Genomic DNA, 14,976 nt, shown 5'->3' with positions numbered 1-14,976 from the left:
CTGGATAAAACCAAATTTCTGAAATTCCATGGTGGGTTGTAATATTTTTGTAGAATCCTTATGTTTAGTATTTTGTTTTTAAAGCCTTTAAAACTTTTTTTTTTAAAAAAAAAGTAAAGAGTTGGCTTTAGAGTAGCTATAGTTACACAACTGCAGACCTCCATAAAACACTTTTATACCTCTTCTGCGTAAGTGTGTTAACATCAAATAAGTGTTACCATCTCCATTTTACAGATGGAAAACTTCAACGCAGCTCCTCAAAAGCCACCTAAGCATCTATCTTTCGCTCTACTTCCCAGGCTGTGAGTGGTTAGGCAAGCTCATCCCAGCAGATCCCATGGTTGGGCACTGTTAACATCCTCCTTAAAGAATTTACCTGACTCTTTCCTTTGCTCTGGGGGTTCCAGCTGTAAACGGAGTTTGATGGACATACATAGAAGAGGTTTAGTGTGGCAAGGAGCAGGAGCAAAGCCTTAGAGGATCCCAAATACAATTATGGTACTTTTTCTTCCTGATTCTTCACGTTGTTATTGTTTACCTGTGTTACCTGCATTAAAACCAATAACAGCTAATATATACTGTTGTATTATTATTCTTTCACTCTGGCATGAATGTAGACTTTGTTTTGACTGCTCTAATGCTTAAAAGACTTTGCTATCTTAGCCTAACGTAAGCGGAATGGAGAAAGCTTATAGGTCAGGATTTAGGGAAATGAAGACATCTAAATAAGTGAAATATTCTCAGTATTCCTAGACAAACTTGTCTTCCAACTGAGATGAAGAGGGGGAACAGACATCTAACCTGCTGAGGTGCTTGAAAAAATCCAGAGCTGACCAAGCTCCACAGTGTGGGAAAAAAACATATCACACTTTGAGTGTATTGTATATCCTGGCTTCATGTTTTCATGGAGCTCTTTTAGCTCTGCAGTACTAGGAACATACATAAACAACACAAAGACATAAAAAAAACAAACCAAGAAACAAAAAAGATGTCTCAGCCCCAGCAGGCTTGCTTTAAATTAAATACAAAGATCTCCCTAAAATAGAACAAAAGCTATGAAAACCATACCAGCTTGAAAGATAGCAGTTGTTTGCAACACTAATGTGGGGTGTGGAGTGGGGAGGACTACAGCAGACAGAGGTCGTTTCAGCTTCTCTAGCAGTTACAGTAGGTGAGAAAATGAAGAAATTGGGGAAATACAACATTTTTTTAAAGAACAGTTGTATCTGAAAAGCACACAAGCTAAATGGATTGAAGAGGACACCACGTTCCAAAGACAACATTTTTGGCAGAAGAGCTTTTGTGTAAGACTTTTCCAGTACAGGTGTCTCACCCTCCTTTTCAGAAGGAAAGAGGAGAGAAATACAAATTATTACTCTATTCGTGGCTGACAATACATAAAGATTGTCTTCTGTTTCATACAGAAGATGTGGTGATGCATACCAGGATGTGGGTGACTCAAAGGTTAGTGTTAGTATTATGCAAAAAACACATGTAAGAGATGGGGAAATAAAATCTGCAGAAAAGACCTATAAAAAAACTTTCTAGAATCCTCATTAGAAATTCTCACCCACACAAAACCAGACATTCATATTTTCACCTAATTTTCAATAAGCTTTTTTCTGTGAAGAGCTTTTTAAATGGCTGACAGTGTAATAACCACCATCATCAGAGTGTCTCTTTGGTTGCTGTTCTATGATTTCTCAGGTAAGGTTTGTCAAATGAAGCACAATGCAGGCATTGAGAGCTTCACAAGGCCAGAAGATAGACCAGTAGACTCTGACCCTACAATATCAAATCATAAATCCGGATCATTTAAGGACAAATGTGGCATCTTATTCGAGCATTTATTGCCACTAACAGCAATAAAGGAACTTAACAAAATGATTAATTGCAGGGATAAAGGGCTTCTGTTTGAAACATTGATCATATCAGTGGCTAAGTGTTAGGCAATGCCTAAGGAAAATGACAACCACAAGACCTAGACAGCCAAAGGGCAGCAGAGGTGTGCAGAGGCAAGGGATGCATCATCTGCCTTTTAGACAAAACTTTTGGTGTATTATGAACACTTAGTATCAAAAAAAATTTCTCTTTAATTCTTCATATGAGGCTTCCTCTTAGGATATTCACACCTCCTTCTGTAGATTTATAATTGTCTGTATTTCAAAGTAAAACTATAAGATTATTACTTTGTTTGTGGCTGTTTTTCAAGAACAGGTTGTTCTGGGGCACACCAGAAACTTAAGAGCAAATTTATTGAGTTCTGAGTTTCTAAAGATATGTGCATAGGAGAGTGTGATACATTCAGAAAGTGGAATAAGTGCCTCAGCGTGTTGGAGAATGTCTGTAGAAACGTGCTGGCACTTCGATATGCACAAAAGTCTTTGTTCTCTGTCTTGAAGCACTTAGGATTTCTGAAATGGTAGTATAATGGCAGAAACTGTAGCTTTTTGTTGTATTTTTGGCCAAAGCAAAACTATAATAAAACTTGAACTATTTATTGCTGGAGGATTTCTCCACCCACACAATATACCAGGCAAAATATGGTGATATTGTATAGCACGCTGGAAGGTTGACTGCCTGCAAGTCAAAAAACTAAAGGTAACTAAAGGTAACTAAAGGTAGGTGAAAAGAATCACCAATGTAAACATTAGACTGCAGAGGAAGACAGTCCATCTTGGTAAGCAAAAGCAAAACAAAAAACACTATTTCAGAGGGCTAAACTATGCAATCTCAAGAGAAACCAGCATGTTTTAACATCCTGAGAACACTGGTCCCAGAATGGGGAATTCTGTACTGTCTACCTTCGTCCTTGTAACTGTCTTCTCTTCAAAGCATTGCATTTGCCATTCTTAACAGAGTGAAAGTCAACCTGTGAAGAGCTCCTGCAAATCAAACCCCAAGCTAAATACCACTAACAACCTCACCTACCCTGCAGCACAGGAGTGAATTTCACTCCCATTGCTGGGCTAATCAAACACTGTGGTGCAACTGGAGGCTGAAGAAAAGTGACAGAGCTCCTGCATGATGCATAATTTGTCATCAGTGTCTCATTGTGCTTTTGATGCCATGAAGATAGAGCTAAAAGGATGAGGAGGGCAGTTACAGCTTTAATGATTTATTTTTTATAATTTGGGAATGTTACACCTTCTTTTCCCACGGTGGGAATCTATTATTAATATTTACAAGCAATTCTCTAGTAAGCAGGCAGAAGTTCATAATCAGAATCAAATTACCATACTCCTGATGATACTTCATGATTTGAGCACTTTATTAAGAAACAACAGCTTCCAGGGAGACTATTTTATGATAAGTACATCAGTTTCTTTAATACTCTAATGGTAATTGTGAGACAATTATTTTCCCCAATGATTCCTCCCCCCAATGAGAGTTCTCATACTCAGTGCTTACAGCATAATATAATTATTCAGAGTTCATTAATAGACAATATTGCTTTTCCTTTTGTTGGACCAGATTTGTGCATATGTTTGAATAAGGATATATAAGTTATCAACCATGCAATACCTAGGTTTTTTGGGGTTTTTTAACTGTTAAGGGAAGAAACAACTTGACCCTGGCACTTACTATTCAATGAATTGTGTAAACCTGACTGCTACTTACAGCTTGCTGCTCAAAAGCAAGTGTCTATCTCTCAGTGCATCTGCTCCATTTCAGTTTCCCAAGTGTTGGACAAGGACAATTCTTCCCCAGCTTCGGGAATTTGGCGATGAACAACAGTAAATGACTTACATTATTTTTAAACTTCTGTCAGGCAGTGATGGGAACAAAAGGCACAACAGTATAGCCAGAACGGTTGGATGAGCCTTGGTGGCTCTGTAGTCCCATTGGCCTTTCTGTACCAGAAGAGCAGCTACAGCTACGGCAGTGACTATCATTCTGGAGTGCTTTTGGCCAGTGGCATTCCTTTCCACTACAAGGTTTCCTTATGAAATCTTCCTCAGCTGCATAATCTCTGTTACAAATACAGTGGATAGACTGCATTGGATTTGGGTGGATGGAGCTAGTAGTCAAACTTTTCTCCCTTGGCACACCAACTCCACTATCAGCCACACTCACATTGGGTGATACTGTTTAGAAGCAAGAGCTAAGTGGTGGTGATCAAAAAGGCAATAGGCAAATCAAGAAAGCACTCTTATGGACAGCATTAGCACAGGGTGCTTCTCGCTGGGGCAGGAACAGAAACATTAGCTATATAGGTAATTTGAGGGACCTGCTTCACCTTGGAGCACCAAAACAGCCTTCTCCCCTTGTCTGAGCTCTAATTATGGCACTGCAGATTAACTCCACTGTATGATTAAAGACCAATTTTTCTAAAACCTTATAATTCTTCTTAAAATGAATGTATTAATTCTTAAGTCCTTTGATTCAACTTGGCCTGTTTGCCCCATAAAACCCTACTCTTACTAAAACAGAAGTTAAGCAATCAGAGTAGTGGGAAAAGCAGTTCTGATGCCGAGTAAACAGAGGCAAGTACTTTTACTGAACATTCAATGTGGTGCCAGTAATTACTGAGAGTCATGAGGAAAAACAAGCTAACGCATCCATCTGCAGTTGTACCATAGTATCACAGCACATAATACTGTTTGAGTTTCCCTTCTGTATGTTTTTGCATGCTAGATAACGATAAAGATCTTTTCCTCTAGTTTCATGTTTGCAAGGTATTCTTGTGTAATGGCCAAACCTGTTTGGTTACAGATTCCTCTGTCTGTCCTGATTAACGTCCTCCTCTTTGGACCCCACAAGGGAATCTGAGAAGCTTTTGGTGCTTTTTTGGCCATTTGTTGCATTATCTGGGCTGTCATTCTTTATTCCAGCTGCAGATTGCTCAAACCCAGTGGTCTCTGCCATGCATTGCTTGAGGTTTTATTTAGCTTCTCTGTTCTCTAGAGCAACTTTTCTTTGAATTGGTACTGAAATCAACTTTAAGAGTAATCGCTGTTACGAGAGGATAATGTAGAAATCCTGATAGCTCTTCAGTCAAGGATTTCAAGTCCCGTGTCTGCCCAGAACCAAGAAAAGCGCAGCTGTTACGGTCTATGATTCCGGGCTTGTGAATTCCCTATCACCCTGTAGCAGTCAACAAGAAATCCTGGATGCTTGTCAGCTTTTTAAATGAAGACACAACATCTAGTAAGCGGTACCGACAGTAATGAAAAGAGCATAATGTGCAGACATTCCAGACCCAGTGTGAGGCAAGGCAGTGGTAGCAGTCTTTCCTAGGGGACAAACTAACTACCAGAGTGGTTAGATGTTCATTCATTCCTATCAACCTTAAAAAAAAAAAATAAGCTCAGTGTAATATGAGTTACACCTGTGCTGTGGAATACTATCAGTTTAGCCTGAAGAACCTGGCTGTACGGGAACACTATGCACCAAAAGGTGAATTAAATAAAGTTACTTTGATGTGACATCCCCATAGAGACTGTTGCTACAGCAACAAGACCTGTGGTTCCTCGAGTCACTTAAAAATAAATAACACCAGTAAGAAACTGCTTCCCAAGCCATAATGAAGTTTTCAAAGAAGTTTAACTTGAGAAGAACTCAGCATAAGTATTGTTATACTCGCTCATAACACGCCCAGCAGGTGTACAGCATTGCAGTACTGTAATCAAAACTTTTTTCCTGATCCTTTTTCTGAGGCTGTTTGTCATTCTTTTAATTAACAGCATACATTAAACCTACCCCACTCCCACAAAAAAAAAGGAAAAAGAGGAAAAGAAAACAATGCATTTGGCTACAAGGTACTATTTTGAATGTCTAACAGAGAAATGGGGGAGGGTGCGAGTGTGAAAAATGAAAAGTATATTTATTACTGATGTTCACTATTCAATTTGACAGATAGCATTTGCCTCCAACCTTTCAAGCCAGAAGTGGAACAGATGTTCATGAAAAGCCAGTTAATTTCCTGCCATTTGTGAACTGATTAGAAACTGAAACATTAGCACACTGACACTTATTTATTTTTAATCTTGCTCGTGTTTTGAAAGGAAAAGAAAAGAACCACCGGGAGCTAAAGTCTGGTTTTCAGATAGGAATGGCTGCACATTTTTGTTTCCTCTTTTAACCCAAACCCTCTCTGTTAAGGAAATAGGAAAAAAAGCAAAACTGACGCCACACAGCCAGTAGCAACTTGGTGTTGCAAACGGTCATCTTCTGAATAGCTGATGCAGCGCTGCCAGCGCAGGCGGTGAATGAGGAAGACTCGGTGGCCGCTGCCTTCTCACACACCTATCTACCACTACAGCTGCTAAGTAAATGAATGAAGGGTCCAAAGCTGTTTTCAGGCACTGCTAGTAAACAGGGACTCACAGCGGTCCAGGTCATTGTCAAAAACTAAACGTTCTGCTCTGTCATGAGGAACAAGGAATGAGGAACTCTCCTAGTTTTAGTTTTCAGAAATGTTGTTACTGAGCTGCATTCATAAGAGGCCAAACAGCCTCTGCTTTAATAGTTCCCAGAACAGAAATTCAGGCCCAAATACAAGTCTGGTATAAACAGGCTCAATTCCATTCAAAACTGAGTGGTGTCTCCAGATCCAATTCAAGGACAACTCACTTTTGTTATAAATATTTATGTACTATTATTAATCCCAGTGGGAGAACGTTGGGCATGCATTATCAGTTATTTATACACTCCCTGCCCCAAGAAAGCCGAGGCTTTTCCTCTCTTGGGTCAGCTGTAGCAAGTTACTCCAAAGTAAAGCCGGTCAGAAACTTTCTGACAAAGCAAAGTTTTGTTGGATCATCACAATTCGCTAAGCCTGAAACGTGTTATTTAAAACATCGTGGGGTTTGATGAGCAGCCCCGGCGGCAGCGTGCGGCCGAGCCAAGGCAGCGGGGCAGCTGCTGGGCCAGCCTGGCTGCCGGGCCACCGCCACCGCTGTTCACGTCAATTTTCCGCGCAGGCTGCGGAGCCCATGGGGCCCAGCTCGCGGAGGATTTAGTTGAAAACTTCATCGCCCCAGTACCCGGAGCAAGTTGAAAATGAACAAGCAAATAACAACAACAAAAAAATTAAAAAAAAAAGAAATAAATCCTTGCAAACTGGACCCCCTTCTTTTCAAGCCAGCTGTGTGCAAGGGCGATCAGAACAAAGAAAGATCTCGGTATTTGAAACCAAGATTTAGGAGAGGGGAATCGGTCAGGAAAGATTCTCAATGCCAGTGCGCTGGTCAATATTATGTATCCTTTGTCCGTGTTGTGCGTCTGCAGCTGGAAAAGCACGTGCTTTCAAGCGTATAAAGCATACTTTGCTTATCTTTGTTTTATCTAGAGACTGAACAGCGCAACTGTGATCAGAGGATTCAGCGAGCAGATTTGGTCCGTGTGTGTGTGCGCGTGTGTGCGTGCACACGTGTGTGCATGAAGTCAGAGTACAAAAATCACAGAAATGCGAAGCTGGCATACCGTGAAAGCTGCTGGAAATGTTTCACGTTGAAAGACAAAAGCTGATGTGTTCCCTACACAAATTTTCTTGGCTCTGTGATTATCTGAGCAAAGGTGCGCATTTCTGTATGCGTTTGGAAAGGTATGTAATTGTTTTTCTGACTGAGTTTCATGTTTTAGTAACAGGTGGTTGGACTAATCCTCAGGAGAGGGCATGCAACACACAAAGCTTAACTCCTGCCCAACACTGCTTTTACCAAACTGCATCAGCACACGCCCAGCTTAAAGGTTATGAAACCTCCAGTGAAACTAAGTTACTTACCTCTCCCCTAACATATGAACAGAGAGGATGTTACACAAATATTCTCATCTGTGTTTTATCCTAAACCTTTAGGCCACACCTTCAGCTGGAATAAATATGAGTAACTAAACTGATATCAGCAGGACAATGCATACGCTTAAATTCAAACAAATGGCTTGTGAAACCCTGAGTTTTCATTACCTCACAGGATTTTGCCCCATTTACAAAGACTTGCTGAGAAGTGTACCATTCCCCTTTAAATTCCTTTCCTTACTCCACTTTCAAGTTTTCTTTACTTTTTAATTCCTTTCTTCTTCCTACTTCTACTACCACTCCTCTGCTTCCTCCCTCTACTGGGGGAGGGGAAAGGGAAGAATAAGTGCTTTGTTGTTACTCCCCTCCCCCAGCTTGTAAAGTTTTCTTCTCCTGTCCCACTGGAAAATAGCATTTCCCCATCCATTTGAAAAAAATAGTGCCATTTATAATTGAGAATTAGATATTTGAAAAATAAAAAGAGAAGGAAAAAAAATAAAAGGAAAGGCTTTACGGGGAGAAAGAATGCATCACTTTTTTGTTGTTGTTGTTGGACATGTGATGTGTGGCTCTGCAGAGTGGGACTGTGCATCACGGTGTCTACATTCGTGATCGTATCACTCCCACCAGCGAGAGTCGAGAAAACTGAACTAATTGCAAAGCGAGAGGAGCCACTTCCTCCAGCCACTGCAGCTCGCTCTTCTTCAGTTACTCGCTTTTGAGGCCTTTTAGGGCTTTACTCCTCTATCCTGCAGGAATTTCCTATTCCCAGCTATTTCAGTCCTTTCCCCTGCCCTTCCACTTCATAAAGTGATCAGCTGTTAAACAATTCCCACTGCCAGGAAGTGCCATTTATGCACTGGAACACTTAATGCAGAGACAGAGGAAAGGCAGAGCAGCCTGCAGCAGCCTCCCTGCCTGCTCAAAGACCAGCCTAATATCAGTTTAAAACCCTAAGCTGTCTCTTCGGTATTATCTGCTCCTCTTCCAGCCTTCACTAGACTCTAAAAGCCAGTCAATTTGTTTGAAAGGGGCCATTTATTGTCTTGTGTAAGGTCAACTGCATAATGAATAATTTCACATAAATAAAAATGTGCTACAGTAAATCACCGCGGAAGACCCTGGGAAAAAAAAAATAACATAAGTCACCAGCTAATTTTAGAATCATATAAAACTAACACTGAAAGAAGCTCTGAACTGACAGGGAGGGGATTGTTAAAAAAGAAACAAAACACCACAAGAACAAACAGACTTAATTTGCACAACTTCTAGTCTTTACAGAAAGTCTTCTATCTAAAAAAGAAACTTAATCCTTTTAATTAAAAAAGGAATTTATTACATTGTTGAGTATATTTTATTATTTCTGTATGAACTCACTTTAATTTCAAAAAATCCCCCCTTCTCAATGTCCATGTTTGTAAGGTTCTGTTGCTAACTCAGAGAACAGAAAAATAATTACTTTACTCAGAAATCTAATTATTAAAAAGAGAAAGAAAGAAAAAAGACAACAGAAAGGCTGAATGCATATAATTTGGTAAAATTATGACTAAGGGAGGATATGATAACAGCCTAAAATATGTGACGTGTAACCATTAAAGACTGAGATGAAATAGTGTGGGCTGAAATGAAATTAGACTGAATAGTAACAGAGTCTCCTAGACTGTGGAATATTTTGCTAACAGGAGTGGTGTTTGAATCACTTAAAACTAGACTGGACAAGGAACTGGAGAACATACTACATGGTTAGAGACACAGCTACATCAAAGGGTGATTTTCAGTCTATGAGTCACCGTGACAGCTGTGCCCCGCTGGGAAAATGCAGATCACAAAGCTCAGGATGAAGCACATGAGAGCCAGAGACAAAGCTTTCTCTGTCAAGGGGAGCTGACTACACAGCGGTCTTCAACGAAGAGATCAGGCAAATCCAGAATCCGAGCATCTTTAGGACATACTGCAAAACTGTCTCCCTTAAAAAGTCTCTCCGCTGGGAGACCAGCGCAATATTGACAGTCCTTCTACCCTGAAACACAGCCAACTGGCTAAAATGAAGTAAAGAAAAAAGAAAGCAAACCCCAAACACACCATCAACCCAACTTGTCTATAAACAAGGACCTTATCCTAAAAGAACTTTGATCCTGAAATGCAGAAATAACCCACACCCTATGAAGTCCACTACAGACTCTGCTGTGCAGAGCTGCCCGTGAACTGACTCTGAATAAAACTTAATCCAAATGAAGTTATTCCAGCAAAATTATTTAACACATTTTTTTCTAACAGTTGATTTTACTCATATAAACAGCCTCACAGGTCCAGAGCAGAGAAGTATCCTGAAATGACAGGGAAATGAGTGAACCATTTCCCTAAAATTCTTTCATTATTTTAATATTAAAGTAGCTATATAAAAAATTCCACGTCCAGTTTGCACAGTAGAAACTGCAACTTAAAATCGGGGTATTGAATAAACTGAAGCACATACTGATTTACACTTGGACTCTATGGACACTAAGAACTATGTATATGTCACAAAATCAAAGTTTGCTAGCATTGTTTTATTATATTTATGCTGTATAAATCTAACCTAGTCAAAGCCTCACAAAAAACCAGTAAAGTTTGCTGTGATGGTTTCTGCTGTTTATATACTTCAGGTAAATCTCTTTTTAAATGACCAAAATGAAAGCAACTGTTCCAAACAGGCTTCATAAAACTAAAAGCTTTAACTATAGAAATCCCCCTTTCTTAATCCAAAATAACTGAAGCTGGAAATTACCCATGACCAATTTCATAATTATGAAATTCACTTTCATGTGAAAGTAAATGGGAATTTGGAAGCCAACAGTGGTCATTCTTAACTGTCTTATGGAGAGAGAGCTACTCCTGGTGCACTTCAAGGAAAGCTCACTCTGCTCTCACAGTAGTGAACGTGGCCATTTCACAGGCATGGATTTGTGTAAACAATATTTCTCATGTACTAGCAAATTCACGTAAAAATTAGAAATATTTAATTCTTACAACATAATTCTAAGTGGAAGTATTCTGTTCTAACCAAATTATAACAAAACGCATCACCCCCCCACCCACCCAGAAAGACCTAAAACCAGAAAATAAAACTACAGGTCTGCAGAAAGTCTGTCTTGACTTTGGCTTGAGAGATAGTGAATTTCTGGATTTATTCCAATTGTTTAAAAAATTTAAAAAAAATCTCATATTTTTAGAATTGAAAATTGTGTATTTTTCTTTTTAGGCTAGAAAGAACTTTAGTCTAATCCATCATATAAATAGTCAAAAACAAACACCTTGTTTTTCTCCTAAAACTAGTTGAAACAAAACTTTGTCAAAACTTTCCAGTTTTGACCTGAACAGAAACCTGGTTTCATTGATGTGATTTCATAAAGCACTTCAACTCCAAAAGTCCTGCATACAATCAGCCCTTGATTTCCTGTGGGTGAGTTGCCCAATCTGCAGATTCAACCAGACTCTGCCACCTCCAGGAAGAGCCCTTCCTGCACAGGAAGCGACAGAGTACATTCTATGCTGCCTGCCCTTATTTACTGCTTGATAATTCATAGGGCTTTAAAATGGAAATTTAATACCTATTATTCTTACAACATGACATCCGTTCTATATGATCAGTTGTGCTTTACGTACATCTCCTCCCTACTCCTTCAGCCTCTTTAGTTTTCAAAGGTAACTGAAAGTGAAGTACGATCAGCAAGTACAATATCACCAAATGACTGCAAGTTTGCTGACAGACACCACTTCAACATTCACTTTTTGCCCCCTCAAGTATCTTCTTACTAAAAGTACTTCTTAAAAAAAATTATTTTATTAACAGACAGAATTAATTTCACAAGGTTTGTTTTTTTGCTTGATCTTATCTTGAGATCTTTCGTTTTTATTTTAACCAATGTTAAATTATGTGGCTGAGATTATTAGAAGAACTATTATGTCGGCTACAGGAAACGAATGTGGGATTGTTATAAATCTCTTCCTTAACCATCATTCATTTGTACTACTTTTTTTGGGGTTTTTTTGTTCATCACTAATAGCCAATAAGGCCAGAGCCATAACAGCACGCGCGCCACAGTTGAAAATACTATTTTTATGCGAAAGGCCTGCAGTGTTCCCGTGGCTTTTGCATAGTTTCATGTCTAATTTACACTATATTAGTATGTACATTTTTTGCGCGTGTAGCAATACGAACCCACTTGTGCATGAAGCTGCACAGTCTCTATATGAGACCTTCAAACTGACTTTTTACAGAGAGATGAAGAAATTGGCTTATGTTGATACATCAACTAAACAACTGTCCAGCTTCAAAGTTTCAAGACAGCTTTTAAATTGAAGATGCTTAAAGCAATAGCAGAGAAATAAAGCGAGGTGTATAAATGCGGAGAACAAAGATTTGTGCATCCTCGTTCTCCAGAATATTGAGGAAAAACAGCTGATATACAGTCAGAAGAAAAAAAAGTGTCCTTGGGACAATTCTGAGAAGCTAGGGGTTTATTTGCATAATAGATAGATAATTTGCAAGAACTGCCATCTCTTATTTCCGTCATCAAACAGGAACCAGAAATAACAGAATGTGACTTGTGGCCAATCATGTGACAAAAAACCAGACACTTCTCCTGGACTATGGAAAAAAAATCACAGGACACAGCTTGTTTGTATACACTATTTGATGAATCGTGAACAAATAGATTTGAATCAGGTGATTTAAAACCAAAAAAGGGTTAAATTAAATTGTTTGTGGTGACTGTGATTAAATCTGTAAATGGCTTGTTTTATCTTATTCTTGTTATACTTTTTTTAAACGGATTAGCCCATCCCTAAGTTTATCATGAAATACTTAAACGCCTTCAAGTGAGGCGCAATGAGCAACATTTTGATCGAAGACGACAGTTTTGAGGCTCTTGCAGTTCAGATTTGGGTTGCTTATTTTTTTCAGCCCAGTCTGCCCATTCCAAACCCAAACTCGACTCTCACTGACGTTATAAATGTCGCCTGTCCTACTCCAGATATTATGAGACTTTTCTTAATTTTAAGCACATATTCAAGTGTTCTGTGTGGAAACATAATCAGCAGTTTCTCTTTCTATAACTGTCTCTGACATAGATAGCACCAACGGCTTCTGGCACAAACAAGGAGGAGCTTTCGGATAGGTTATCAGGCACTGCACACAGGCTGAGTATGGATTCCCCAAATCTTCCTGGATGTATCAGGTTCCAGAATTAGGGTTTCTGGCTCAATTCCATTGTCACTTGGTGGGCTTTGAAGACGGAACCACTGTTCCTGCTTCACAGAATAATCAATCCTGCAAAATATTGATCACTTGGTTCCAATAAACCAGTCTGTATCTTACAAACTATATTCTTAGCTGTACTTGGTGGATCGTTCTTCTTTCAGTACTCTCTCCCCCTCCCTCTCTCTCCAGAGTTTTATTGACAAGCCTAAATAAGCGATTTCTCAGAGCACAGACATGGTCTTTCTAAGAACACAGATATCTCTTAAGAAAATCTGCACCAAGACATTCAAAAAGCACTGCTGCACGTGGGAAGTTGCATTTCACAATCCTCTCACGACACCGCCTCCGTTATGCATGCCAATAAAACCAGGGCACAGGCCCTCAGAGGTAAGCATTGCATTTATTTGGTCTCTAAGCTTTGATAGAGCATTAGCTGCTGTGTGATCTTTATTAGAAGCAAGAAAACACTATGTAGTTTATCAGGCAGCGGCAGATGTGAAGTGGTGAGAGGTTTGGTTTTTTTTTTTCTTTATGTCTCGCGAGTTCTGATAGTCCCGCAAACAAACATATGACCAAATACTGTGTATTAGCGTACAATGTGCTTTTTTGGTGCTTTTTATTTCAAGTTTTCATTCACGATAGTGTGATTTTGGTCAGAAGAGCACTATCTGAAAATACACCCTTCCTCACTATGATTATTATTGTCTGATTACCAACAACTTTTACTCTGTCTGCATGCACCACACAGGTACCTGAACACCAAGAGGGAAGCATAGGGTTATGCTGATTGCCCAGATTCACCCTGGTGACACTCCTTGTTTTATATAATAAATCAATACCCCCCTGTGGGGGAAAAGCTGGAAGTAGCTTATCGCTGCATCTTAAACTACAAACAGGTCTCCGTCCCTGCTCAGCTTCTCATTGCTGCCATCTCAGAATTTGCTGGCAAACTGCTTTTTTATGTCTGCCTCTGGCTCATTTGGCCTGAAATCAATAAACCTGAAGACAAAAGCGAGAAAGTTTCTGCCAACTCTTCAGCTTCAGCGAGGTGAACACGTGCATCTGTGGCCCTCGCACGTGTGTGCACATCACCCTGCAGTGGGAGCAGAAGTCTGTGTCCATCCTGGGTACTGCTCTCTACTCCCCAAGCACCCCAAAAGCTCAGAACTCCAGCCTGTGACAGCTTTTCCCTTCCAAGAGGGTGACTGACTGGCAGGAATGGCACTACTGATAACATTTGCTTGATGGAAATGCAAGAGGAAAACCTAAGCAGGTTATCCCACCCTTCCTCGTGCCAGGGAAAGTCATGGGGAAGTTTAGTACTCTTACTCGGCGAACTGATAAATTACTTTTCTCCTTCTTCCACACTGTGTTAAAATACAAATAAAAAAATCTTCTTGGCTTTGGTAATTAGGCCTTTGCCCATCATATGATTCAAATGCATGGAGAGTCAGAAGTATATACCAACTTTCCAGGGATGAAAATACAGCAGTTTCAAGCACGAGGACCTCAAATTAAATTTAAGGTCTTGGGTTTGTTTTTGTTTTTTGTTTTAATACTTTTATCTAAGTATCTGCCTCCTTCCAATAACTTCTCTCTTAATCTGCAAGTTGTGATTAAACAGTAAACTGCTATTTGTTTCAGCCAACAGGCTTAAATACTTTTTCTATCACCAAAGAAATCTCAAGTGCAGTGATGTGCCCATCAGAACCCACTAAAGAACCTGAACACCGGCCTCATTTACACAAAAATTTGATCTGGATCCATGACTCATATCTGCCTGAACCAGAACGCTGACTTTGAATACCAGGAACTTCAGACACCCTGTTGAGTAGGAGCCATCATTTATCTGAAGGAGAGAGTTCAGAATACACTTTTTCCGTTATTAAACTGAAATGTGTATTCGTCAGTTTTAGAAGAATTTCACCATTTTCAGTCTCAGGAAATATCACAGTTCCCAAGAGCCACGGCCGCAACTGGAACCCTGTTGTGT

General features: G+C 39.6%; 1 long non-coding RNA gene across 1 annotated transcript; it reads left to right on the top strand.

The window, feature by feature from the left end:
- The first annotated feature begins 7,328 nt into the window (after positions 1 to 7,328).
- LOC128853818 (uncharacterized) lies at positions 7,329 to 14,476 on the top strand. Its single transcript, XR_008452596.1, has 3 exons — positions 7,329 to 7,549; positions 13,173 to 13,370; positions 13,732 to 14,476. It is a non-coding gene; the product is annotated as an uncharacterized LOC128853818 (long non-coding RNA).
- Positions 14,477 to 14,976: the final 500 nt, after the last annotated feature.

Source organism: Cuculus canorus, chromosome 16, assembly GCF_017976375.1.
Source record: "Cuculus canorus isolate bCucCan1 chromosome 16, bCucCan1.pri, whole genome shotgun sequence".
Lineage (NCBI taxonomy): Eukaryota > Metazoa > Chordata > Aves > Cuculiformes > Cuculidae > Cuculus > Cuculus canorus.
This window is presented reverse-complemented; position numbering and strand designations above follow the sequence as displayed.